Source organism: Lepidothrix coronata, unplaced genomic scaffold (genome assembly GCF_001604755.1).
Source record: "Lepidothrix coronata isolate B3197 unplaced genomic scaffold, Lepidothrix_coronata-1.0 Scaffold22, whole genome shotgun sequence".
In the NCBI taxonomy this organism is placed as follows: Eukaryota; Metazoa; Chordata; class Aves; order Passeriformes; family Pipridae; genus Lepidothrix; species Lepidothrix coronata.
The window spans coordinates 4,610,924-4,636,773 of record NW_016690202.1 but is presented as its reverse complement, the minus strand read 5'-3'; the positions used below and the strand labels follow the sequence as shown (position 1 = coordinate 4,636,773).

General features: G+C 40.6%; 1 protein-coding gene across 1 annotated transcript in view; it reads left to right on the top strand.

Annotated features, from left to right (window-relative positions):
• Positions 1 to 25,850, top strand: part of PGM5 (phosphoglucomutase 5) — a 72,416-nt gene that overhangs the window by 17,663 nt on the left and 28,903 nt on the right. The window lies entirely within an intron of this gene.

Here is a 25,850-nt window from a genome sequence, read left to right as displayed (position 1 = left end):
TGATGACATTTTGATTTTATCTAAACTAATTTTTCCCATCTTAACTTGCATGAAAAGAGTTTAATTCAATCTGGAAAAGAAATAAATAGGTTAAATCTAATGTACAAGTCTTTGACTGGTAATTCCTTTTCCAAAAAACTTGACTCTTTTTATTAGTAAATAATGTTTTACAGTTTATCTGGTAGCCCTTCTTATAAAAGTCATGGAAGTTTAAAACAGATAAAGTACTAATTCAGTACTCAACAAGTATTAAAAAAACCAAACCCCCTCTCTAATTATAAGCTGTTGAAATATATAATCTGTTAGATTACAGAATGTCCCAGAAGTGACTGCAGGCAGTCATGAAATCCATTTCCAGTTTCAAGGCAGATTAAAAGTATATCTAAAGCTATTTCTGAAAAGTCCAGTCTACTCTTTAATGATTTGCTGGATGAGCATCTTGTGTTAACAGCTGAACTTTGAACAAGTCTCACCCAGGCCTTAATTTTCTGTAAATATCAGGATAAAATGATTAAGCTAAATATTATTGCTGTATATGGGGGTCCCCCTGGTGGTCTAGTGGTTAGGATGCAGCACTCTCACCACTGTGGCCCAGGTTCGATTCCCAGTCAGGGAAACTCCCCCGGGCAGATGGAGCTCGTCAGCCCTGTAAGGCCATCCATCTAAGAGAAGGTCACTCTAAACAAACCTACGTCCTGGGGCCCTCACTGACACTGTCCAAGCTCGCTCGGCCCCGGTAGATGAACCTCAGGATTAAAGGGTGGGCTCAGTTCAGCGCACGCTGTGTCTCACCTAAAAAATCCACTGCGCAGGCTCGAAGGGTTAATGACCTTTCCCAAATCTTCGCTCGCGAAGACTGGCCATACCTATTGCTGTATATATTCTGTGTGAAAAAAGTGTTCGCTAAATCCATTGTGTCTCAATGTAGATCTGATTGCATGGCTTTACTAAGACAAGAGTGATCTGCTGCCCCCATTAAATGTGTCTAATCAGGAAACAGTTATTTTAAAATTAAATGTTGCTTGTATAAAAAGGTTGATTGCTCTCTCTACAGTTTGCCTATTCAGGAAGTTTCTAAAAGTTACTAAATTCAGAGCTTTCAGCATCCTCTAATACTTGACAGAGTCTTCAGGAAAATGTTCCCTACTTGTGGGTAGATCGTCTAGTTTAAGCAAGTACTGTTAGGTCAGTGTATGATGTATTTTGTTTATTCAGCTCAGAGATCCAAAAATCTCATTGTTTAAGTGACAAAGATAATGTTATATTGAAATATGATATAAAATAAATAGAGTTCATTTTGTATATGAACACCATCATATCTTAATTCCTGTTAGACTTGAAGGAACAATGACATTTATATATTTTAGTCTGTCTTCCTGTCATGAAGTTTGATAAATATGTCAGAAAGCATGGACTGGAGTCCCCTTCAATAACACTGTGACTGTTTGAATTATGTTCTTCACAATGTTTACTTGACCTTCTGGTGCAAAGATCGTCCTGTGATGATTACTGCCTTATTTAGTTCTGTGGAGCTAAGCCTGATTATTAAATAAAACTGAGCAATTGATAGTGATGGAGGGATGTAAATATTTTCCCAGCTGTTTTTACAAATATTTATTGTTATGAGGTTTTCAGTCTGTGTCCAGGACAGTTGAATTTTTTTTTTATTTCATTTTGTGATTGTCTTTGTTTTCTTGAAGCTTTAAAAGTTACATGTTGTCTCATGTAGTTCACTGTAGACCATCTAGTTCCAACCCCTTGCCACAGACAGGGACACCTAACCACTAGACCAGGTTGCTCAGAGCCCCATCGAACCTGGCCTTGAACACTTCCAGGGATGGGACATCTACAACTCCTCTCGACAACCTGTTCCAGTGCCTCACCATCCTCACAGTAAAGAATTTCTTCCAGATAACTAATCTAAACCTGCTCTCTTTCAGTTTGATGCCGATCCCTGTCATCCTGTCACTACATGCCCTTGTATAAAAGTTCCTCTCCAGCTCTCTTGTAGACTCCCTTAGTTGCTAGAAGGCTACATAGAAGTCTCTCTTGGGCCTTCTTTTCTTCAGGATGAACAGCCCCAACTCTCTCATCTTGTCTTCATAGGAGAGACCAGCCCTCTGATCATCTTTGTGGTCCTCCTCAGGAACTACTCCAACAGAGCCACATCTTTCTTGTGCTGAGAACCCCTGAGCTGGACACTCAGTGAGGTCTTACAAGTGCAGTGTAGAGGGTTGACCTGCTGGCCACCCTTCTTGTATTGCAGCCCAGGATACAGTTGTTTTTCTGGGCTGCAAGCACACATTGCTGAGTCATGTTGAGAGTCTCATCAACAACACCCCCAAGTCCTTGTCCACAGGGCTGCTCTTATTCAGTTCTCCGTCCAGCCTCTGTTTGTTCTTGGGTTTACCCTGACCTTCATGCAGGACCTTGCCCTTGGCTTTGTTGAACTTCAAGGGGTTTGCATGGGCCCAGCTCTCAAGTTTGTCAAGGTTCCTAGGGGTGCCATCCCTTCACTCCAACATGTAGACCACACCACTGTAGTGGATTTCTGTGGCTGGGTTTTGGGGGGGGGCTAGAGGGGTGGCTTCTGTTAGAAGCTTCCCCTGTCCGGTGGAGCCAATGCCAGCCGGCTCTAGGATGGACTTCCTGCCGCTGGCCAAGGCCAAGCAAATCAGGAGTAATAGTAATGCCTCTGTGATAACATATTTAAGAACAGAAGGTTGTTGTGCAGAAAGAATTCCAACCAGGGAAGAGCAGAGTGAGAACATGGGAACAACAATGTAGACACCAAGGTCAGTGCAGGAGGGGCAGGAGGTACTCCAGGAGCTGGAGCTGTGGCCCCTGCAGCCCATGGTGCAGACCGTGGTGGAGCAGCTGTGCCCCTGCAGCCCATGGAGGAACATCAGGGTGCAGAGACCCACCTGCAGCCCATGGAGGAGCCCCTGCTGGAGCAGGTGGATGCATGAAGGAGGCTGTGAACCCATGGGAGGCCCAAGATGGAGCAGGGTCCTGCTGGAGACCTGCAGCCCGTGGAGAGGAGCCCACGCTGGAGCAGATTTTTCCTGCGTAGGACTTGTGGCCCCTGTGGGGGACTCACGTTGGTACAGCTCACCCGTGATGACTGCACCCCATGGAGGAGTGACCCACGGGACAGCAGTTTGGGAAGAACTGCTGCCTGAGGGATGGACTCACGCTGAAGAGGTCCATCAAGGACTGTCTCCTGTGGGAGGGACCCCACGGGAGCAGGGGAAGGACTCCTCTCTCTGAGCAGCGGCAGAAACAATAACTGACCATAATCCCCATTCCCCTTTCCCCTGCACCGCTGGGTGGGAGGAGGGAGAACACGGAAGGAAGGAGGGATGGGGGGAAGACTTTTATTTCTCACTCTTTGGCTCTTATCCTGTTAGTAATAAATTTAAGTACTATCCCCACTTTGAGTCTGTTTTGCCTGTGAAGATAATCAGTAAGTGACCTCTCCCAGCTGTTATCTCAACTCATGAATCCTTAGCTGTTTTTTTTTTCTCTCTCCTGTCCAATTGCAGAGGGAGAGTGAGAGAGTGGCTTTAGTGGGTACCTGACATCCAGCCAGGGTCAACCCACTACAACCACACAGATTGGTGTCATCACGAACTTGCTGAGGGTGCATGCAGTCCCACTGTTTGTGTTGCCAACAAAGCTGTTAAGCAGTGCCAGCTCCAAGACCAATCCCCAAGGAACGCCATTTGCCACTTCGACATTGATCTATTGATAACTCTTTGAGTGAGAGTATCCAGCCATTTCCTTATCCTGCTGAGTGGTCCATCTCTCAAATCCATTTATTTCCAATTTAGAGATAAGGATGCTGTGCAGGACAGAGCTCTTCCTTTATCCACTAACACTGTAACCCTGTCGTAGAAGGCCCCCAAATTTGTCACGCACAACTTGCCCTTAGTGAAGCCGTGCTGGCTATCACCAATTGCTTCCTTATTTTCCATGTGCTTTAGCATAGTTTCCAGGAGGATCTGCTTCATGATCTTGCAAGGCACCAAGGTGAGATTCACTGGCTTGTAGTTCCCCAGATCTTCCTTTTTTACTTTTTTGAAAATGGGGATTATGTTTCCCCTTTTCTAGTCATTGGGAAATGACTTCACCAGACTGCCATGATTTCTTAAATATGATAGGTAATGGCTTAGCAATTTCTTTCAGCAGTTCCCTCAGGACCAATGGATGCATCTCATTTGGTCCTGTGGACTTTTACACCTTCAGGTTCTTTAAGTGGTCTTGAACCTGATCTTCTCCTACAACAGGCAGTTCTTCATTCTCCAAGTCCCTCCCTTTGCATTCTTCAACTTAGGCAGTGTGGCTGGAGCACTTGCTGGTGAAAACTGAGGCAAAAATGTCATTGAGTACCTCAGCCTTCTGCATGTCTCAGGTAACCAGGTTTTCCATTTCTTTCTGGAGAGAGTCCACATTTTTCCTAGTCTTCTGTTTATCACTGATGTATGTATAGAAACTTTTTTTGTTGCCTGTGACATCTCTGTCCAGGTTTAATTTTGTTAGGGCTTTAGCTTTCCTAACCTTATCCCTGGCTACTCAGACAATTCCTCTTATTCCTCCAAGGCTACTTGTCCCTGCTTCCACCCTCTGTAGGCTTCCTTCTTGTGTTTATGTTTGTCCAGGAACTCCTTGTTCATCCATGCAGGCCTCCTGCTGTTTTTGCCTGACCTCTTCTTCATTGGGATGCATCGCTCTTGAGCTTGAAGGAGGTGATCCTTGAGTATCAACCATATTTCTTGGGTCCTTCTTTCCTCCTGGGCTTTATCCCATGGTACTCTACCAAGCAGATCCTTGAAGAGGCCAAAGTCTGCTCTCCTGAGGTCCAGAGTAGTAAGCTTGCTGTGCATTCTCCTCACTGGCCTGAGGATCTTGTACACCACAATTTCATGGCCTCAGCAGCCCAAGCTGTCCTTGAACTTCACATGCCCCACCAGCCCTTCTTTGTTGGTGAGAACAAGGTCCAGCCTAGCACCTCTCCTCATTGGCTCCTCTATCGCTTGGAGAAGAAAGCTTTCATCAGTGCACTCCAGGAACCTCCTGTGTTGCTTGTACCCTGCTGTGTAGTCTCTTCAACAGGTATCAGGGTGATCAAAGCTCTCCATGAGCACCAGGGCTTGTGAACGTGAGGCTGCTCCTATCTGTAGAAGAGCCCCACTATAATGTCTCCTGTCCATGCCCTCCCTTTAATCCTCTTTAGAAGACTCTTGTGTTACATAGTGCTAGTTATAGTAGAAAGTATAATTTGTTAAGGTGAGTGAAAAAATTATCTGAGCGTGAAACCTTGGGGGTATTGCTCAAAATGGACTTAATTAAATAAATCCTAGTGAACTTCCATGTAGTGTTTTAATGACATAAGCTGAAAGTTTTGAGTGAAATGTTAAGAATTGTCATTGGATGTTAGCTATAATCTATCCTGTTTGCATAACTTCCCAAAACTGCGTGGCTTTTGCCTTCTTTGCAACTATTAAATAATTGGACCAGTGTGGGCTCTCTACTCACTGCATTTTCTGTCAGAAAATATCCACTTGCTCCACCATTGCTCTCTCCATGGGCTGCAGGGTAATCTCTGCCCCAGCACCTAGAGCATTTTTTCCTCCCCTTCCCTCCTGTCTGACCTTGGCATTCACAGGGCTGTTTCTTCCTCAATCCCCACTTGCCCTTTTAAAGTATGTTTTCCGAGAAGGGCCACCAGCTTCACTGCTAGGCTCGTTTGTGTCCAGCTGGTCTGTTGAAGCTGACTGGAACTGGCTGTGTCTGGCATGGGGCAGCCAGGGCATGTTCTCATAGAGGCCACTCCTGCAGCCTCCGATTAACAGACCCTGCCATGTAGACCAAATACAATATCTAAACCAAAAACTTTAAATACTGATATATTTCTCTCATATCTGGCATCAATTAAAATTAGCATTTATTCCATTTGAGGTAGTAGATGCATAGCAGATCTTCATATATTCAGAGACTAAGTGGTAAGTTTTGTTCTTATTCATGCTAGTCTATACCTGTGGGTTTCTTAGACATGTCCCACTTACCTCAGTTCATTTAATCCTAAGTATGACAGCTTGAATTAGTCATAATTTGGCCTTTAATGCGTGTTTTGTATCTTTCAGTTCCATGGAAATAGTTGTTTGAAAGTACTTTGAAAAATCTATTTTGTTAATGAATTTGAAGAAATAAATAAAGGAAAAGGACTTTCAGGCCAACTGTTATCTACATCATGTAATAGTATGGACAAGAATAAGAACAACATCTGATTAACAACGAAGGGAAAGCATACTTCATAAACAGAGTATTTAAAAAAATTCTGCTGTGCTGTTGAGTGCTATTTCTTATTTTCTGTATTTTGTTCTGACACTAGAAGTAGAAAAACTGTGTTAAAATAAAGATGATTGAAAATGACATAGCAATGTTTATAATAGTAGGTGCAGTAGGATAGCAGAAGTAGTGCCTAGGAAATTAAAAGAAGCTTATATTTTGCTTATTTCTCTTTCTGAAGAAGCTAGGAATTCTAACTTTAAGCACATCTAACTACGATTAAATAGTACAGTCACTACTCTATGGGAAACTAAAACAATTGGAAATCTTTTCCCAACACATGTTACTAGAATACAGAAACAGATAATGGTGGCCAAAAGTATCTTGTATGTGAACATCCCTTCATGTTCTTTTTGTGAGAAAAAGCTGAATTCTGATAGAAATACTATATTTGATAATATCATCTCAATATCTCTGAGATAGCAGTTCTTTGGTCTTTAGAGCCCCACTATTACCTGAATGGTGTAATTTGATTTGTGTTTACAAAATGAATCTTTCTGTAGTGTACTCAGCTGTCTCTTTTGGCCTGCTTCTGGACCTTGGTAATAAGAGTAGCTCTTATGTGGGAGAACTGGATCAATTCTGTCTACTTGGCTACTCTATTCTGAGATTATGGACATCTCCCCTGAAATATATGCTAGAGAGAAAATGAAACCCACCTCTTCTTATGGTGTGTCCATATTGTGTGCCCACAATTACTGAACTAGAGCTTTTCCTTAGCTATATTAAAGAAGAACATAATACACAGTAATTTAAAGAAAGGAGTTAGAAAATCTGATCCTTTTTCACTTTTGTGCATGATGATGTGTTGTGTAGTAGTTTTTCACAGTGCATTATTAAACAGAAGGAAGCAATAATCCAGAGGACTCTAAATATTGCTTAGGAATACAGCATGAACAAATGGAGCAGTGGATTACAAGATAATTCACTCAAAATATTTAACATTTGCATATGTTTGCTCAAAGTGACTGTTGGAATATACTAGTATGTGCTGTAGGGAGAACATAACACTTTACAGGAAACATCTGCTTTAATGTGCTCCAACATCAACAGGACTGTGGCAGCACGTCTCCAGGCTTCAATTCTCTGGCAATATGTACCCTTAGGTCGATGTTCTTTTTCTTGTGGGGAATGTGAACCTGTGTACCCTGTTCAAAAAACTGTTCTTGTTTCATATCCTTGTATTCTGATTTATCTGATGTCTGCATAACAGGAAAGGAAATGAAATACCGAGATGTTAGCTAACAGTCTACAAAATGAGAATCACAAGGGTAAGTAAAAATTGTTGCTGTAGGAAATATGAAGCTGGGTGTGTGGAAAATAGCAGTCAAGATGATTACTGCAGAAAAGAGTTTTTGAGAGAATACTGCTGTGACTAGCATCATCTGCTACCATGTTTCTACAGCTAGGTAGTTTCAACAGCATGTAGGTGCTCTGATTACACTTAGCCAGGGTAAAGCTAAGCAGTTTACTGTGCAGAACCCTGCCATTTTACATCTGGGAGCCCATCTTTTAATGCAGCTTTAATATGTCAGTGTTCTGTCTGCTGATTGTCTGTTCACTCTCTGGTCATCTAGAGACAGGTTTTAAGGGGCCCTACCTTGACAATGAGTGTTCTGAGTGTTTAAACACAATGAGTGTTTAAAGAAACATCTTGATGCAGTGAAGGGCAGAGATGCCATGAGCTCTAAACAATCTGTCTTGGGTGCAAGAAGGAGGTTGACCCTTGTAGCAAGAAACATTTTGTCTGAAGCACACCAGGAACTTTGCTTAAATCATAGAAACATTTAGGTTGGAAAAGACTCATAAGATTGAGTCCAACCACTTCTCCCAGTCTTCCTGTTCTTCTTCCTGTTCCTTCTCCTGCTCCTTTCCCCCACTTCCTTCCTTATCTCCCTCTTTTTTTCCAGCTTTTATTTCTTCTACTCTTTTGCTAAACAATTTCTTGTATTTTTATCCGTCTTTGTTCTCCTTCTTATCTTTTACGTTTCTATGTTCTTCCCCTGTTCCTCTTTTCCCATTTCTTTGCCACCCAGTTTCTCCTCCTTTTCTTCATATATATACCTCTGGCCATAGAGAACAGCACACCACATTCCACTTGTGCCTTTGTGATTATGTCCTTGAATTATTATATTACAAGGCCGCATGGATTTTTTTGTCTGTCTTTTCATGTACATTTCTCCTACATTGTTGATCATCTGAAGAAGTTTGTGCCAGAAGCAGGATAGGCACTTTGAATTTCTTGTTCTCTACATGTATGTCCTTTACTGTTGAGTTGTAAGGGATTTTCCCCACAAAATTACTTCTCCAAATTACAAATACGTCTTTGTACATGGTTCATACTGCATTCACTCCGTGACTGCGATTTGCTCAAGTTATGCCAGTCGTGACCTCACTCTTTTTATCTTCCTTCAGTAGGATAATTAAGTCTCACTGTCTCTTATCTGAAATAGTCTTGCTGTGCATTTTTTAAGACACCTCTGTCAAACTGAATCCATGTCACATACAAGTAGTTTTTAAATTTGATAGAGCAGAAGGACAATTTATGTTCTGGAATACTGCAGAAGGACAGCTGCATAAAACCTTCATGACTGTAGTTTAACGTTTGAAACATAATAGAAAGTTCTGGAGTTTTTTCTGTATCAGCTTTCAAATATATTCTAAATGTTTTATTTACACAGATGTGACATGTTTGAGAAGACTTGTGGAGGAAAAAACAACTATCATTGCAAGGCACAAATGTTCTTTGATTAGCTGTGCCTCTTAGTTTTACAATGTGCTTGTACTCTAGCTGCTATCCTTTCATCCCTGAATGTTTTCTAAGCAGTGGAACTGATTTATCATTGCGAATATTTTAAAGGATATCTTTAAGGAGTTGTCTTGGTCTTTATGTTTTCTTTGATGTTTGATTTGGCATGCTTTAGTGTAGTGTGGTTTATTTGACTGTTGCAGGCCCACAATATGCTTGACTACCCAGTCTTTCATTATCCTAGCCTGCACTGATGAAAACATGCAATAGTCATGACAGGCCACATTTTTATGTATGTGGGGTAAATGTTTATTCTTGATACTTTTCAGGATAGCAGCAATCAGACCCTCAAATACTTTCTCAGTGAAAGATGAGAAGTAACATATCTCAGTGTATTGCATACTTTTGAATTTTCCAGGAGAGAATTAATCTTGTGTGCAGTGGCTGCTTGTGAAGAAAAGGACAGAAAACATGTTAGTGTCCTGTGAAATATCAGTAGGAAACTCTGTGTTGTCCTTTATGGATGAAGGGTGAGAGACATTAGGCAGTCCTGTGGATTGCTTCCTTTCACTTGGCACTCAACTTAGTTTTTAGGTCTGAGAGGGATTTACTGGCCAGTTCTGGGCCTGGAGGCAGCTGTTTCCTATTGAGAGTGGCAGGCTGCAGAGCAACCTTACACAACATACAGCTCTTACTCTCATTCATAGGTAGTTGCATTCTGGCCTGTGCTTGGAGAGGACTGCTACAGCTACTTAGCTTAAAATGAGCAGCTTCATTGGTTGCACAATGTGAAGCTTGCAGGACTGAGCCCAGAAAGGTGTACTGAAAGCTTTCTTCATTTGAGAAGAAAACAAGAGTTAAAAACTATGCAGTGCTCTGTTTCCAACTTAGGCTTTGGCTGAAAATGAGGTCAGTTTTTCAACCAAAGCTAGAGAGCGTGGGATTTACATTCTGTAAAATTGATTCACTCCTGTTAAGAAAGAAGTATGTGTATTCGCAGTTTTAACAAACAGGCTTAATGTGCTGTATCTGAAAAACTACCTGAGAAAAAAAAGCTTTTTGCAAAATCTTGCCAGCAGGCCTTGCACTGTGCAACAGACAGATGTTGGGTAATAGAAAGTCCACACTTTTCTTGGAGCTGCATCTGTCTTATATCTCAAAAAGTGTACAGCTATGAATAAAGAACAGGAATTCCTACAAATGTTCTCATAAAAAGTCCAAAAGTGTTTTAATTAAAATACTGGAAGGAATCCTGCAGCAAGTCAGTTACAGAAGACTTCGTGAGTACTAAAGAAAGTTTAAGGCCCCTTTTCTTTCAAGGGCTTGTGCAGTCTTGCATATATACGCTTCAACCTAGAAAGGCTCCCACATGGATTAGCATGTCTGAACGTGTTTTGCCCATGCTGGACCGTACAGCTGGTGTCAGCCTGAGAGCAACATCTCCTATCAAAGGATTTTTTGTAAGTGGGTGACACTCAGGGAGAAGACTTCCTTCTGATTTCAAAAAAACCTTTCCTGGCACAGAATTTCAAAACAGTGCGTTTAAAATTCTGCTTCTACTCTGTATTAGAGTATAATCTTCTTAGCCTTCTTCTTTACAAATTAAGAAGACAGGAGATTGTTCTTTACATTCTGTGTGTTTTGAAGAAGATCTCTGTAAGACTGTGACAGAGCCAGGGTACTTAACATTATTTGAAGAAATTTGAAAGTCCTGTTAGAACAGATCTTACTTTAGGTCATAATCACTTGAATTGTTATATTAATTTTGAAGGAGAAGGAACATTGTCTTCGATTTTCTTTTATGGGGAAATGAAAGAGGCCTAAAATATTTCCAACATCAACAATTCTGTGATTCTGTAGTAGTAGTCTATATCTATGGCATATTGTAGTTTCTTCTTCTTTCTGAATTTTTTCTCTTTCTATGAACACTATCATAAAGTTGTGAAACTGCTTTTTTCCTTTCCCTTCCCAGCCAAGTCTCATAATCACACAGAGCACTTATTAATTTTCAGTCTCTAAAATCCACAGAACAGTTAGCAAGAGAGAAAAAGGAGAACTAGTGTAAACAAGGCAATCCAAATTTAAATGGCATCATTAGGGAGCTGCTGGAATCAATCGTATCCAACAAACTTGATTACCTGGATGATAAAACAATTGAATCTGTTGATGAGGTTGGGATAGCAGATGTCCTTTACTGCCATTTTAGTAAAGCTTTTGAAACTGTGTCCCACAGCATTCTTGTACTCAGCTCAGGACTTTCTGATTTGGATGGGTGGACAACTAGGTGGGTAAAAGTCTGGTTTGATTGTCAGATTCAAGGGCCATTGGTTAATGAACTGGTTAAAAGTGGGGTACTGCAGGGTCTGTTCTTCTGTGACCTGTCCTGTTTAACATCTTTATCAGTGGTCTGAAGGAGGGGGTGGAGGATACTTTAACCAAGTTTACAGGTGACACCAAATTGGAGAGGTGCCTGTTAGTGTGCTGGAGAGCAGAGCCACCAGTCACAGAATCATACAATCATCAAGGTTGGAAGAGACCTACAAGATCATCCACTCCAACCACCACCCAGCACCACCCCTGTAACCCCTCAACCACTAAACCTTATCACCAGATCCAGATGTGTCTTGAACACATCCATGGATGGTGACTCCACCACCTCCCTGGGCAACCTATTCCAATGCCTGACCACCCTAAGAGTGAATATTTTTTTCCATCGTCTAATCTGAATCTCCCGTCTTCATCTTAAGTGACTTGCATGGTCACTTCCAATCTGAATTATTAATAGTACTGTGTTCCTATGAAGAGACCTGTGCTGAAAAGTCCTAATGCTACCAAGACTGTTGAGCCTGCCTGCACCCTTGCAGTCTTGTAGTTACTATGTAACAGATGATTTATAGAAAACGTTCATATTGCCTTAAATTGTTTACATTTTAATTTTCTTTTAAACTAGGAAATTACCCATCTGGAGAAACAGAACTGTTTTTTCCTAATTGTCTTCATTCTCTGCATGAGAGGATGGAAGTAGTATTATAGGACTTAAGAGGTGAAGGAGAGGCTGTGGAAGCAACCAGTAACTTCTGATATGTACCTATAGCTATTCTTTCTATTATTCAGACAATTCAGAGATTCAGAGCACTGATAATGCAATTTGAATTGCTGTCAATATAAAGTTTTGTAACACATGTGGTGATTATATTGACATCTGGCTTGCATCTTCGTCTGAGCACAGGCACAGTGAACCAGCTGACCTCATTGTAATATGCCTGAAAAGGCTAACGATTATGAACTGTATGTACTCCTGAGTTAATGGAGGGTCTTTTCCCTGTACTTAGTTCATAGGATTATTGCATTTCCTGAAAAAGACCACAGGTCTTGCCACCTTTAGTTATGACATTACTGAGGCTCACCTCAGTAAGTATCCGCAGAAGGATGTAAGGAGAATACCTCTTTCTTTATTACACCTCGTAAATTATTATGCCACTTTTCTGGTATAATAAAACATTCCTCACAGTTTCTATAGAATAGGAGAACCTAAAAACGCTTCCTCCTTGCCTTCATAGACCATTTTTATTGCTGCAAAACACATGGGCTCTGTATGCAGCAGTAACTCAGGACCAGAACACAAAGTATCCCTTTTTGAGGGTGGGAAGATGTGAAGGCTTTAAATGTTGGTTGTTCCTTGTTCAAGCATTGAACTTCCTTTTGTTTTTCTACAGTTTGCTTGCATTACAGACCCTTCTGTTACTTCATTGTTGTACTGAATACGAAGCTTTTGCCAAATCCTTAATGGGACAAAGTCCATTGCTGAAATAAATTTGTGTCATTTTGTGGTCAGGTGTGTCTTATGTTAGTAGGTAAGCTTCACTTTCCAGGGACTGGCTTGCTTTAATCTGCTTGAGTCTTTTTGTTTGTTTCTGTTGCTTCCATGCATTTAGAAAGTTGTTCCCCTACTTACCTTATTCAGTAAACCAGCCAGAAGTCAGGCTGTTAATACAGCATACTACAACATAGTATTGATATGTGTTCTTCTGGATGTATATTCAAAAAATCCTGACTTTGCTTGCACAGCTGAGCTAGTCACAGGTCATTCTCTTGGGAATGGGGCAGACTGTCTAATACAGTTAGTTGCAGTCATAAAAAAAAGTGGACAGGATCTTTGTCAAAACAAGGCATAATCTTTCTGCTGCCGAGCCATGGCAGAATTTGGAGGCTAAAATAAACGTGGAATCTTTACAGGAATTACCTTTGTTAGGTAAAAGTTCACAAAATGGTAGAAGTCACCATACCTGATCACCATGCATTCTCTTGTCCTTTAATTTACTGACAAGGAGGAGTTAACTTACTCAATAAGCATATGAATGCTGAAATAATAATGAAAAGAGATTCTTGTGTCTAAGCCAGGAAGGGAAAGAAGGGCATGAATAACCTTAGGCATTACTGCAGTACATCTGGAGAGCATGGCCACATGCTTGCCAGATGGTTGGACTTTTCTTCATTACTATTATGAACTTTACAATCAAACCTCAAATACTCTGTTCATCTACAGTACATATGTGTGCAATTTGTCACTAGAACAGGCTCCCCAGGGAAGTGGTTGCAGCACCATGTCTGCCAGAGTTCAAGGAGCATCTGGATGATTCTCAGTCATATCATTAATTGTTAGGTCATCCTGCAAGGAGAAGAGAGTGGACTTGGTGATCCCTATGGGTCCCTTCCAACCTGAGAAATTTTATGATTCTAATTTCACCTCACAGAGACTCTGAGCACTATGCCAGCTGGTTTTATTATTGCAAAAATTCTTTTGGGGTATGTTGCTGCCAAAGCACATCTCTCACTCATTATATACTCACAGAAATGCATGTGTTTGCTAGTTGTCTGTAGCAAAGCAGCTTTTGTCTCTTGCTTTATCCTTACTTTTAGCACAGCCATATCTAGATACTGTATATGTCAACAGCTGTTTCTAATCATTCTATAAGAGCTCATGTGAAGGGGACAATGAAATATTCAAAAGGCAGGGAGTCACAGGCACTCTGTCCTGAAGGTTATACTTCCTTTGGGAGTTGACTCTTGAAACGTTTACAAAAGAGGGTGCAAAGTTATGCGTTTTGGATCTGAATCTCAAACTGATGACTAAAGCAACATGAGACAGCATTTGGTGTGGAACATCATGATGAGTACACCTGTTAACATCCCACACACTGAGGAAAACAACCCCATAATAAAAGAGTTACACAGACTGCATTTTATGCAAAGCTTTCCAATATGTTTGTAACCAAGAGAAACAGTTGAAAACAAGGTTAGTTACTGTAATACTTTAGAACTTTTCAGATTTGTAAGTTTGAGTTTGTGGAAAAGTACATTTCAAAGGCAATGATGGCACTTTTCATGAAACTGCATATTATGCACGGGGGTTGCGTTATTTATGTTAAAAAGAAGAAATGTTTCCCATATATATAGCTTATGACTGTAATGCATAAACAGTCTTTGACTGATTTGGATAGGAGACCAGTGAGAATCTTCATGTTTTCATCACTTTTATCAGTCATATCAGTCATTTGAGTTTATGAAAAGAAGTATGGGCTTTCTTGTTGATGAAACTTACTAGTGAGTTTTGCTGTCCAAGTATCATTTATTACAACATAAAGCAACATCATGAGGTTCCAAAATGTTACAGTGTGGACTAAGCCATAGTCTGTAAATTTCCTTAAAAGATTGCTCTTTTTTTAAAATTTCGTTTGTCACTGTGGATCTCAGGTGTGGTGTGTGTAGTTATGGATGGTTTGACTGGCCTGCAGAATCTTTCTGTGGTGTCAGAGAGCAATAATATAGCTATGGCAAATGTCTCCATGCACTTACTACTGAGTTGTGTTAGGAAATTAGCTTAATCGTAGATCTATTTGTAAATTGTAGAATTAAGTTCTTTAGCAGCTGCTCCTGACTGGCTGATCACTCACTACTGGGTTGCTTTATCTCTGCAATCATCCAGTGTCACATTTTTCTTGGTATCTTTCTTCCCAAGCGCAGATTGATTTCCTAGAGAAGATGGGACAAGGATAGCTCATTTGTGGGTCAGCATTGATTGTCAGCCCTTGGGCACACCAGCTCTTGGCTCTTGAGTCTTTCAGAATCAAGAACTAATTCTGCACCCCTCCCAGTTAGAATCTCTAACTCTCTGGTTAGAATCCTGTGTAGATTGTTCTTCAGAAACACAAGAAACTGTTGTCTAAAGTCGTATGTTCTCAGGAACACTACTGTGAGCTGATCGTTCTCTGAGATTACTTCCTCTTGTTCAAGTGAATCAAATCCCAATCAGGTACAACTCAAGCTCTCTTTGCTTCTTTTTGCCAAATCTCTGCACAAATATGGTTTGTTTTCCTCCTTCTCCCATCATTTAAATGGCTTACGATTCTTGATTCATGCTTGTTTTTGCCAGTTTGAGAATCTTGTTTGCACTGTTAGCAGTCTGTGAGCTGTGTGCTCCTTGTCCATTTTAAAACTCTCTTTGCTCCTTTGCAAAAATTGTCTTTGTGGTGGGCATCACTCAGGCAGCATTATTAGAGAGTTAATTTATGTTCTTGTAACTCACTGAAATGAAGTAGTGGTAGATTGTCATGCTGAGTTTACTGTAATAATACTTAACTGCAGCTTGAACTAACCTGTCAGACCCTTTCTTTTCTGTCCTTGTGCTACTATCAAATGCAGAATGTATCAAGTCCCACATGTCATAGTTTTCAGAGAACTTTGTTATTTGTATCAGATCAGTCAGTTCTTTGTTTCACTAGAAAGAATTGTGGAAAGCCTGGCAATATCTTTTTTTAAATTCTTCAAATGGATCATTCAGCACATTAAAAGTTTGTTGTTAATGAATGAATGAATGAATGAGAGTCTTGGTAATGCTTCAGCATGTCTAAGAGTATTGCCATACCTGAGATGATAACGGGCAAGGAGTCTGTGTTTCTCCTGTGCCTCTTGGTATTAGTTCAGCAACGTAATTAAGCACAGTTAACTTTTGGACTCATGAGAACTCCCAGAGATCTGAATGGAAACATGAAAGCCTTTTATAAAAGTTTATTAAAAAAATAAATTGGTGGAGAATATAGAAAAAAGAAATTTTGCACAAAAGTACTATTTTTTCCATTACTTTGCTGTTTTTTCTTTTTCTCCATTTTGTTATGTACTCATCTCTTTTTGGCACTGACTCCTTGTATAAAACACTTGTTGTACTGTAAAGGAGAAGTTGAAGTTGTGCTGTGACTGAGTTAGCATCCCCTAGTACAAACCTCTGAGGTTGCTTCTCTTCATAAATATCAGTGTGGGTGGCATGATGGTGCAGGACCAAAAATATATAAGAAGACATGGAAGGGAAAGGGTTAGGAAGAGCACAACTCAGAACATTCTGAACACTGCTCCATTTAAGGAAAATACAGTGCAGTTAATTCAGCAAAGCCTGAATTATGGCTGCTTCACACAGTGCAGTGTTGTTCATTGAAACCTGGATAAGCCCATGTGTCTTCATGGTATCATATAGAGCAGTGCAGAGATATTGTCTAGAGTCCCTCCACCTATGTGTTTGTGCTAGCAAAGCACCAAACTTGGTCTTTGAAGGAAACCAACTGAGGCACAGTGCCATACTGATGGGACCAGATTAACAGGTAGCTTCTTCACCCTGAGGCTGCAGATACCTGAACTGTGCTCAGTTGCTCCATGTGGCATACACCATTTGCACCTTAAGAGGTGCCTAAGGTGGGTGATTATCCAGCAGAGCTACTATCACTCTACTCCTCTTCTCCCACAAAAATTTTGCCAACAAAATTTGTGGAGCTGCCCCTGAAAAATGCTGCACACTTGTTTCTGGTCTTCTTTCTTGTTTATTCCCATCCTGTCAGGTCTGTGTTTTCCCTCACACACAACAGAAAAGAACACTGTTGTAAATATGGCACTTAAAATACATGTTTGCTCTTAGCAAACTCAGTCCAGATACAGGCATAGAGGTTGGCAGTCTGGGTTAGCTTTAAATACAGGGGATTCATTCTGAATTGTATCATTCAGTGGAAGAGAAAGAAAAGATAAGTGCTGGCAATGTGAGGAGTTCAAAAGGGTAAAATTATTAATAGTTTAGAAAAGGAGTTTTACACTTAACTAGTTCCTGGTAAAAAGTACCTGAGAGTCTTTTCTAGCAGTTAAATGTGAATTCACATAAGACCTGGTTCCGTTGATCATAATAAGAGCACAAATGCTTCATCTTAAATTAAATGTTTTGCATTATGATTAAATTAACTTTTCTTTTAAAAACAAAGGCAGGAATATTGGTTTTTTTTCTTGACCTGCTAATGTACTTATTACAGGTGAACAAGATAGTGGTCCTTAGTAGCTCTACTCATAGCAAGCACCACTGAACCAGTATTTATTCAGTTAAATTTCATTATCATTGTGTAAAAATCTATCATCTAGTAGTTGTGTCCACTTCTGATTCCTTTCTGAAGATCTAAGATCTGCTCCAAACTAAAATCTGTGCTGTGATTTTTTTTTTTTTTTAAGTGACAGAAGGGATTTAGGTTGTTTGGGTTTTTTTATTTTTTTTTTTCTGGAAACTGCAAAGAATTGTGTTTTGTAGTCTGACCTACACTGTTTTCATGCTGACAGCAGTGTCTATACCATAATAGTCTGACTGAACAGAAACAGATGCCATAGACTTACTGGCCAGTTTCCTGTATGAATTAAGGAGCTTATGCTAAAATCCAATTTTTTATGATGGAATTTTTTTGTGGCTGTATTTCCTCAAAAAGAAGGATAGTTCTTAGTTTCTGTATGTACAAATTTCAATTACATTGAATTAAACATTTAACTCTTCAGAGAACTTTTTTCTTCTGTGGAATCTCATTGCCTAGACTCTCTATTATCATCCAGACTTCAGAGAGGAACTTATAAGCCAAAGCTGTACTCAAGGTCTTAAAACTAAGGCTGTATATTGGTAAAAAGTAACTTCTTAAAAGTTCTTGTGACTTCTTAAAAATAATTTAAGTTCCCAGAAAACAGATTCTTTAATGATTCATGCTCACAAATTGAGAATGGTAACAATCTTACTGTGATAATACATATGTAACTTGCATGCCCTTGATAGTTTTAAAATTGACAGTAATTTCATGTCTTGATCATAACAACAATAACCTATTCGCAGCACCTGCAAATATGGGGTGAAAAATTCCAGCTTTGCATGCCATCTGCTTTGTGTATTTATTAGAGGTGCATTTATCATCCCTGTTCACCAGTGAATTCTGCATCAGTGGCAGTTCACAGCAAATTAGTGAGACTAGGTTAAAGTACAGTGCCCATAAAAAGTACCTTTGCACCTCCTGCTCATAGGGGACAGGATTATCACATTAGTTTTGAAGGCAAAGGCAGACTCAGCAAGGAGCCATGCTAGCTGTTTTTACTTTGCCCACTTACTCCCTGAAGACCAGGGAGGAGGCAGTAGCATTCTGCAGCCCTTTCTCTGAGATGCAAATCAGAGCTGTGCTGCAGCTATTGGGCTATTTACAAATGCATTTCAGTTCTGCACTGCTCCCCTGGCACTGTAGCTGGCTATGGAATTAGGCACATGAATTTACTTTTACCCCCTGAGATCGACTGAATCAGAAAGTTGTCTGTTGGAACTGAGATGCAAATTAGTTTTCCATTATTTTGTAAATGTATCAAGTACTTTTAAAAGTGCTGCCTTTTTGATTTGTTGCACAAGGTGCTTGTAACATTTGACTGAGGTATTACAGAGCCTGTGTAGGAAAACTTGGTATGAAATACAGCACTGTGTGTTCACACCATGACCTACAGGTGACAACAAGGAATATGATTGCAGTGCCTCTCTGTGGGTGTTTGGGAGCCTAAGTTCCCTGGTGAGTGTTCTAATCACCCTTGTGATGGTGCAAGCCTTTTCAAGTCTGCTCCCAAGGGAGACAGATAAAGTCCGATGAACTTGAACTACCCAAAGGGAGGTACTAAGTTTTAAATTTGTTGGTTTAGAGATTTAAAGCCAAGCAGCTGGTATTCCTCACAGTAGTCCTTGAGTATGGTGTTCATTGTGCTGAACATGGATGTGTTCCATGTAGCTGTTTCTACTATGTATGTATGGTTGCTTTGTATTACAAGACACAAGCAAGATAGATTGTGTTTATGGGATTTATTAGAGAAACCAATGAAAGGAGAAGCATTACTGGACGTGGACCAGTGCATATGAACTCATTAGAGACGTTAAGATTGGAAGCAGCCTAGGCTGTAGCAACCATGCCTGGGTTGAGTTAATGATCCTGAGGAACACAGGCCTGGCAAGGAGCAAAGTCTGGACCCTGAATTTTAGAAGAACAAGCTTCCAGCTGTTCTGTGGATGTGATCCCCTGGGAAATTGTCCTTAGGGACAGAGGAGCAGACCAGAGCTGGCAACTCTTTAAGACCACTTTTCTTAGCACACAAGAGCTCTCCATCCCAGTGTTTAGGAAATCAAGCAGTGCAGGACAGAAACTGGCATGGCTGAGCAAGGATCTGCTCCTCAAACTAGGGAATAAGAAAGAAGTGCACAGCCAGTGGGAGCAGGGACAGGTGACCTGGGAAGAGTACAGAGATATGGTTTGGGTGTGTAGGGATGGGTCAGGAAAGCTAAGGCACAGATGGAATGGGACTTGGCAAAGGATCTGAAGAATAATAAGAAAGGATTCTATAAGAACATAGGTCAGAAAAAAAAGACCAAGGAGAGTGTTCCCATCTTGATAAATGAGAAGGGAGAACTGGTGAAAACAGATATGGAGAAGTCTGAGGTAGTCAGTGAGTTCTTCACCTTAGTTTTCACTGGCAGTCGGGCTTCCCATGTTTCTCAAGTCCCTGAACCTCCAGGTGGGGGTTGCAGGAGTGAAGTTTCTGCCACTGTCACAAAGAGCAAATGTGAGACTACTTGATGAAGCTAAATAGGCACAAGATTATGGGATCTGATGAGATGCATCCCAGGGTCTGGAGGGAATTGGCTGATGTTGTTGCCAGACCACTCTCCATCATACTTAAAAGGTCATGGTGGTTAGACAAAGTCCCTGGTGACTGGAAAAAGGGAAGAATCAGTCCTATTTTTAAAAAATAGAGAAAGGAAGACATAGGGAGCTACAAACTGATGAACCTCACTTCTGTGCCTGGGAAGATCACGGAGCAGAACCTCATGGAAGCAATGCTAAGGCACACGCAAACAAGGCAACAATCCAAGGCAGCCAGCATGGCTTTGCTAAGGACAGATTGTGCCTGACTGGTCTGATGGCCTTGTATGATGGAGTGACTACAATGGCTGACAAGGGAAGACCAACAAAGGAAGACCATCAGATGTCATTTATCTAGTTTTCTGCAGTGCCTCTGACATGGTCCCACATGGCATCTTATCTCCAAACTGAAGGCAATGGATTTGATGGATGGACTATTCAGTGGATAAGGAATTGGCTGAATAGATGCAGCCAAAGAGTTGTGGTCAATGGCTTTATGTCCAGGTGGGGGCTGGTGACGAGTGCTGTCCCTCAGGGCTCTGTCTGGGAACCAGTGCTCTTCAGTATCTTTACCAATGATATTGACAGTGAGGTCGAGTGCACCCTCAGAAGGTTTGCAGATGACATGAAGCTGAGTGGTGCAATTGACACAACAGAAGGAAGAGATACTATCAACGGGGGTGTGGACAAGCTTGAGAAGTGGGCCCATGAGAACCCCATGAGATTCCACAAGTCCAAGTGCAAGGTGCTGCACCTGGGTCAGAGCAATCCCAGACATGAGTACACACTGAGAGAAGAACTCATTGAGAGCAGCCCTGTGGACAAGAAATTGTGAGTTCTTGTGGATGAAAAGATGGACATGAGCTGGCAATGTGTGCTCACAGCCCAGAAAGCCGACTACATCCTGGTCTGCATCAAATGATGGGTGGCCGGCAGGTCAAGGGAGGTGATTCTCCCCCTCTACTCTGCCCTGGTGAGATCCCACCTGAAGTACTCCATCCATCTCTGGGTTCGTCAGCACCAGAAAGATGTGGACCCATTGGAACGGGTCCAGAGGAGGGCCATGAAGATGATCAGAAGGCTGAAGCACCTCTCCTATGCAGTTAGGCTGAGAGACCTGGAGTTGTTCAGCCTGGAGAAGAAAAGGCTGCGGGGAGACCTCATTGCAGCCTTCCAGTACTAAAGAGCTCTTATAAAAGGAGTGAGAGCAGCTTTTGACATGGGCAGATAGTGACAGGACAAGGGTGAATGGTTTTAAACTGAAATACAGGATGTTTAGAATAGATATTAGGAGGAGATTCTTTAGCATGAGGGTAGTGAGGCACTGAATCAGGTTGCCCAGAGAAGTTGTGGATGCCCCATTCCTAGAAGTGTTGAAGGCTGTTGGACGGGGCTTGGAGAAATGCAATCCAATGGGTGGCATCCTTGCCTATGGGAGGACTGCTGGAACAAGATGACCTTTAAGGTCGCTTCCAACCCAACCCATCCTGTGATTCTATGACTCTGTGATTCTATAACTTTGCCTTTCTGCTAGGGTAATTTTTAGTTTTTCCTGTTGAAAGATTTCAAACATAGAGAAAGGCCAATGTGAGACTGAGCAGCAGGAGACAATATTGGAACAGTTAGTTGGCACTGCAGTTACGTTACATGAGTGCCATGTGACTCCATTGATAGGAAGTCAATTCAAAGTCCTGATTAGAATCTAATGATGACTTCTGCAATTATTATTAATGCCTAACTGTCCGCAGAACTATTGTCATCCAAAAAAATCCATCTAAAGTTACCAGTTTTCAGGACAGAAAGTACTCCTGAACGCCAGAGCTTGATTCAGCATACCTTCAGTCCAGCTGCATAAGTACTTTAGTTAAAGCATTGCAGGGGTTGGAAGGAAGCAAAACAAAAAAAAGCTAAATTTTTTTGATCCTTTATAGTTAAATTGTCTTCAGATGCTTTTTTAAAATTGATTTCTGATTTTAATTGATTTTTAATTGTTCTTTGTGAGATGTAGCATACTAGAAAGCAAAAAGTAAAGGCATTTGTTTACTGCCTATTTTTTTCTGCCTTATGCTCCTGGCAGTCTTTCTGCCAAACATGACAGCTTACATCTTATCTTAGTGGTGTGTCCTGGTTATCTGTGTTGTGTGCAAGGGGTTAGCATTCCACTGCCTTTTTACTTAATAAATTAAAGACTGGGAAGGAGTAACACTGTAATACTTGACCATATAAAGGAGGTGACTGTTTTAGCTCTGCTCCTTGCACAATATGCAGTTGAAGCCTTTTAAGGGAAGGTGGTGCAGACAGAGTGAAAACATCCAGAAGCAGAACATCCATTTCACATTATACTTGGTGCCAGTGCTGGTGCTGTCATTGCTACTGCTGTGGATTTCTTAGTCTATTGGAGTTGCACAGATAAAAAGGGGAGACTTACAGATGGGATTGAAAATAGGTGTTATAACAATTTAGTTCATGACTCTTGCATCTTGAGAAATAATAAGAATGAAGAGAAACTGACCAAAGGTGAGCTGAATTAGACTTCAAAAGTTGAAAAACGAAGTGGCAAAGAGCTCTCAAGCATCAGGAAGAAGAGACCACAGAAGAACAACTGGAGACGTCATGCAGTGAGAGTGGGCTAGGTACTTGATGACTAAAAGGGCAATTAATATGGTGTCAATAAAGTTAAATTTTTTTTTAGGTTTTTTTTTTTTTTTTCAAATGAAATCTAAATGTTGAAGAGGGTACTCCAAAAGAATGAGCCCATTAAAGTTTGGGTCTGGTTGCAAGTACACTGAAGGAAAAGTCTATATTATATAGTTAGAAAACAACCCAAACAGATTTTTATTAAAGGGATGGAAAAATAACGTAGGCAAACATAATCAGTTGTGTTGATCTCAGAAGTATCCAGAGTGTTAGAAAAAAAATTCAAGCAATTCAGGCAGTAAAATGTCAGATACAAAGATTTGTATGCTAAGGCTAGACTGTGTGAAGACTTATTTTTAGCTAGAGAAATTATTTTCTTGATAAATCAGATGTGGATCCTTACTTGTGATACCTTTAATTCTTTTCCTGAAGAAAAGAAGAGGAAAGCAAAACAAGTTTTCTTAATTTCAGTCAAATCATAGTCTTGGCTTTGAAATAAAATATTCAGACCTTAAATCAAATGAGGCTTTTATCAGCTGGAGATTAGATAGCACAGGCTTCTTCAGTGGCTAAGGAGAGATTTAGAAAAAAAAGGGAAACCTTTTTTTTCTATAGCCATAGTAACTCTGAAAGAAACCTTTACAGAGGTTTGATCTCTTATCGGATGCTGCTGCCACACACTACCCTTCAGTGGCCCTCATGTCTGTCCCACAAATTCCTTCAATTCCTTATTATTAGGGCCTGACAGTGCTTACCCTTCTGCAGAGTAAGGCTTGCTGGTCTCTAAGTTACAGCACCTTGTCTTCCTTAGTGCTGGCATCATAGAGAGGAGTAGGATTGAAAATAATTGTGTCCACAGAACACCAGTCTTTGTTTTGAAGCCTATTCACCCAGGTGTCTGTGAGCATCTTCCACATGTCAGCTGATACTTACAGGTGGTGTAAAGTAGGAGACAAGGGCATGCAATAGCTGCTTCTCTAGTGTTTTTTTTTTTTTCATTACTATTTATTTATTCCTCAAAGTTAAGACTCCAAAATTAATGGATTTGCTGCAGTTTACCCTAGACAGTTTATCCCAGTTTACACTGGCATTTCACCTGCAATGCAAAGCTCTGGCCAGTCATTTGCATCATAAGGCCTGTCAAAGAAAGCTCTTCTCCCAGTGTTGTGACCTTTATCTTTGTGATGAATAGGCATCACAACTTTGTCAGGATAATTTTGTTCGATTGACGCATCTAGTCTTGGAGTTTCACTGGGCACAAGAAAGTCAGCTTGCCACAGGCCATTTATTTTATTTGAATGACTTGTATTCATCAGGAGGTTTTTGTGGCATTATATAGATCAGGTTGGAGAAAACTTCCCTCTGACTTTTGTTAATGTAAGTCAGGGTAATTCTGCTGATTTCAGAGATATTTTGCTAGTGCAAAGCCACGGTGTCTGGGATATACTCTCAAGGACCACTTTGCTTTATTAGCCCACCTGAAAAAAATAGTCTCTTGTCTCTACTGAAAACTAAAAGAAAGGTATCACAAGGATATTTCTTTAACACTTGTAAATAAAAGAACATTTTTTTAATGGAAAAGTATCTTTTTACACAGCTTAAGCAGGCTAGTATTTTTACTGTAATTCAAAGGAAAATAATGTGGACTATCAAGAGTCCTATACCCTCTATTTTCCTAGTTAGGTGACATGTAGGTGGCTATGAAGTATAAGGAAGAAGACTTGGGATATTCAGCTGTGCAGCTGTACAGTTAGTAGTTCAGTTGCCTGGTGGAGAAGCGGTAATATTAGAACTAGCTGTTAATTTTTTTTTTAATCTGTCAACAAGTTTGTAAAAATCCTGATCTTTATTATGAAGGTTATAATTAACGTTCATTATTACCTTTATTATAAACTGGCCTCTGGTGGTCTAGTGGTTAGGGTGCAGGACTCTCACCGCTGCGACCCGGGTTCGATTCCCAGCCCCCCGGGCAGATGGAGCTCGTCAGCCCTGTGTGGCAATCCATCTAAGAGAAGGTCACTCTAAACAAACCTACGTCCTGGGGTCCTCACTGCCACTGTCCAAGCTTGCTCGGCCCCGGCAGATGAACCTCAGGATTAAAGGGTGGGCTCAGTTCAGCGCACGCTGTGTCTCACCTAAAAAATCCACTGCGCAGGCTCGAAGGGTCAATGACCTTTCCCAAATCTTCGCTCGCGAAGACTGGCCATTATATAAACTGGCAAGCTCATGCTTAGGTAAGACTTATTGTGGAGTTTAAGAATTGGCTTAACATTTCTGTTTTGGTACTAAACTCTCCAATAATTCTGTTTTCTAGGGATGAAACTGCTTCTCATGGTTGCATTGTATGCATTCTCCTCAGATTTGAAAGAAAAGAGGGCAGTCTGCACAGGTAGTGTGGGACTAGCTCTTCAAAATAAAAATGACAGTGAAACTGTACAGTAGGAGGGTAAATTTAACTATAAATCAGTACAAGAATTTTTATTCTTATTTTAACTCATTTTATCTCTGCATTTAAAAGCATCTACTCCTGCTTTTTTAATTTCAGAAAATATAGTTTTAAATAATGTGTGTAATTGCAAAAAGTACAGTTCACTGTTCTTTGATTTATCTTTTTCTCCTTAATTAGTATTTCAGCATACTGGGAACATAAACGCCCTTAGCTCTGATATGGTCAGAATAACTAAGGTATTTTCAATTTAGTTTCAAGTGTAAATACTCTGTTTCCTAGTCTAACAAGAGCTAATTAGTGCTACACACAGACTGAAGAATCTTTATTGTGTAATCTCACTGATGTAGTGAGCACTTGCACTGAAAGAAGGTAATCAAGAGGACTGTTTGAAGTCAGTCCCATTAAATGTCCAAGATGACAAGAACCAGAGTGTCTGTGGTCATTTTTATTCTTTCTACATAGTTCATACTCATGGAACACATAAACACAGGTATATCAACTGTATGGTTAGACATAAATAGAATGCCTTTACTTCAAACAAGGAAAATGAACCTATTCATAGGGCATATTTTTACCCAGTTTTTATTTTAAATTGCTCTGGAACTATATTCCATCTATCAAGTCAGGCCTTTTGACAGCCAGTACCTACACCCCA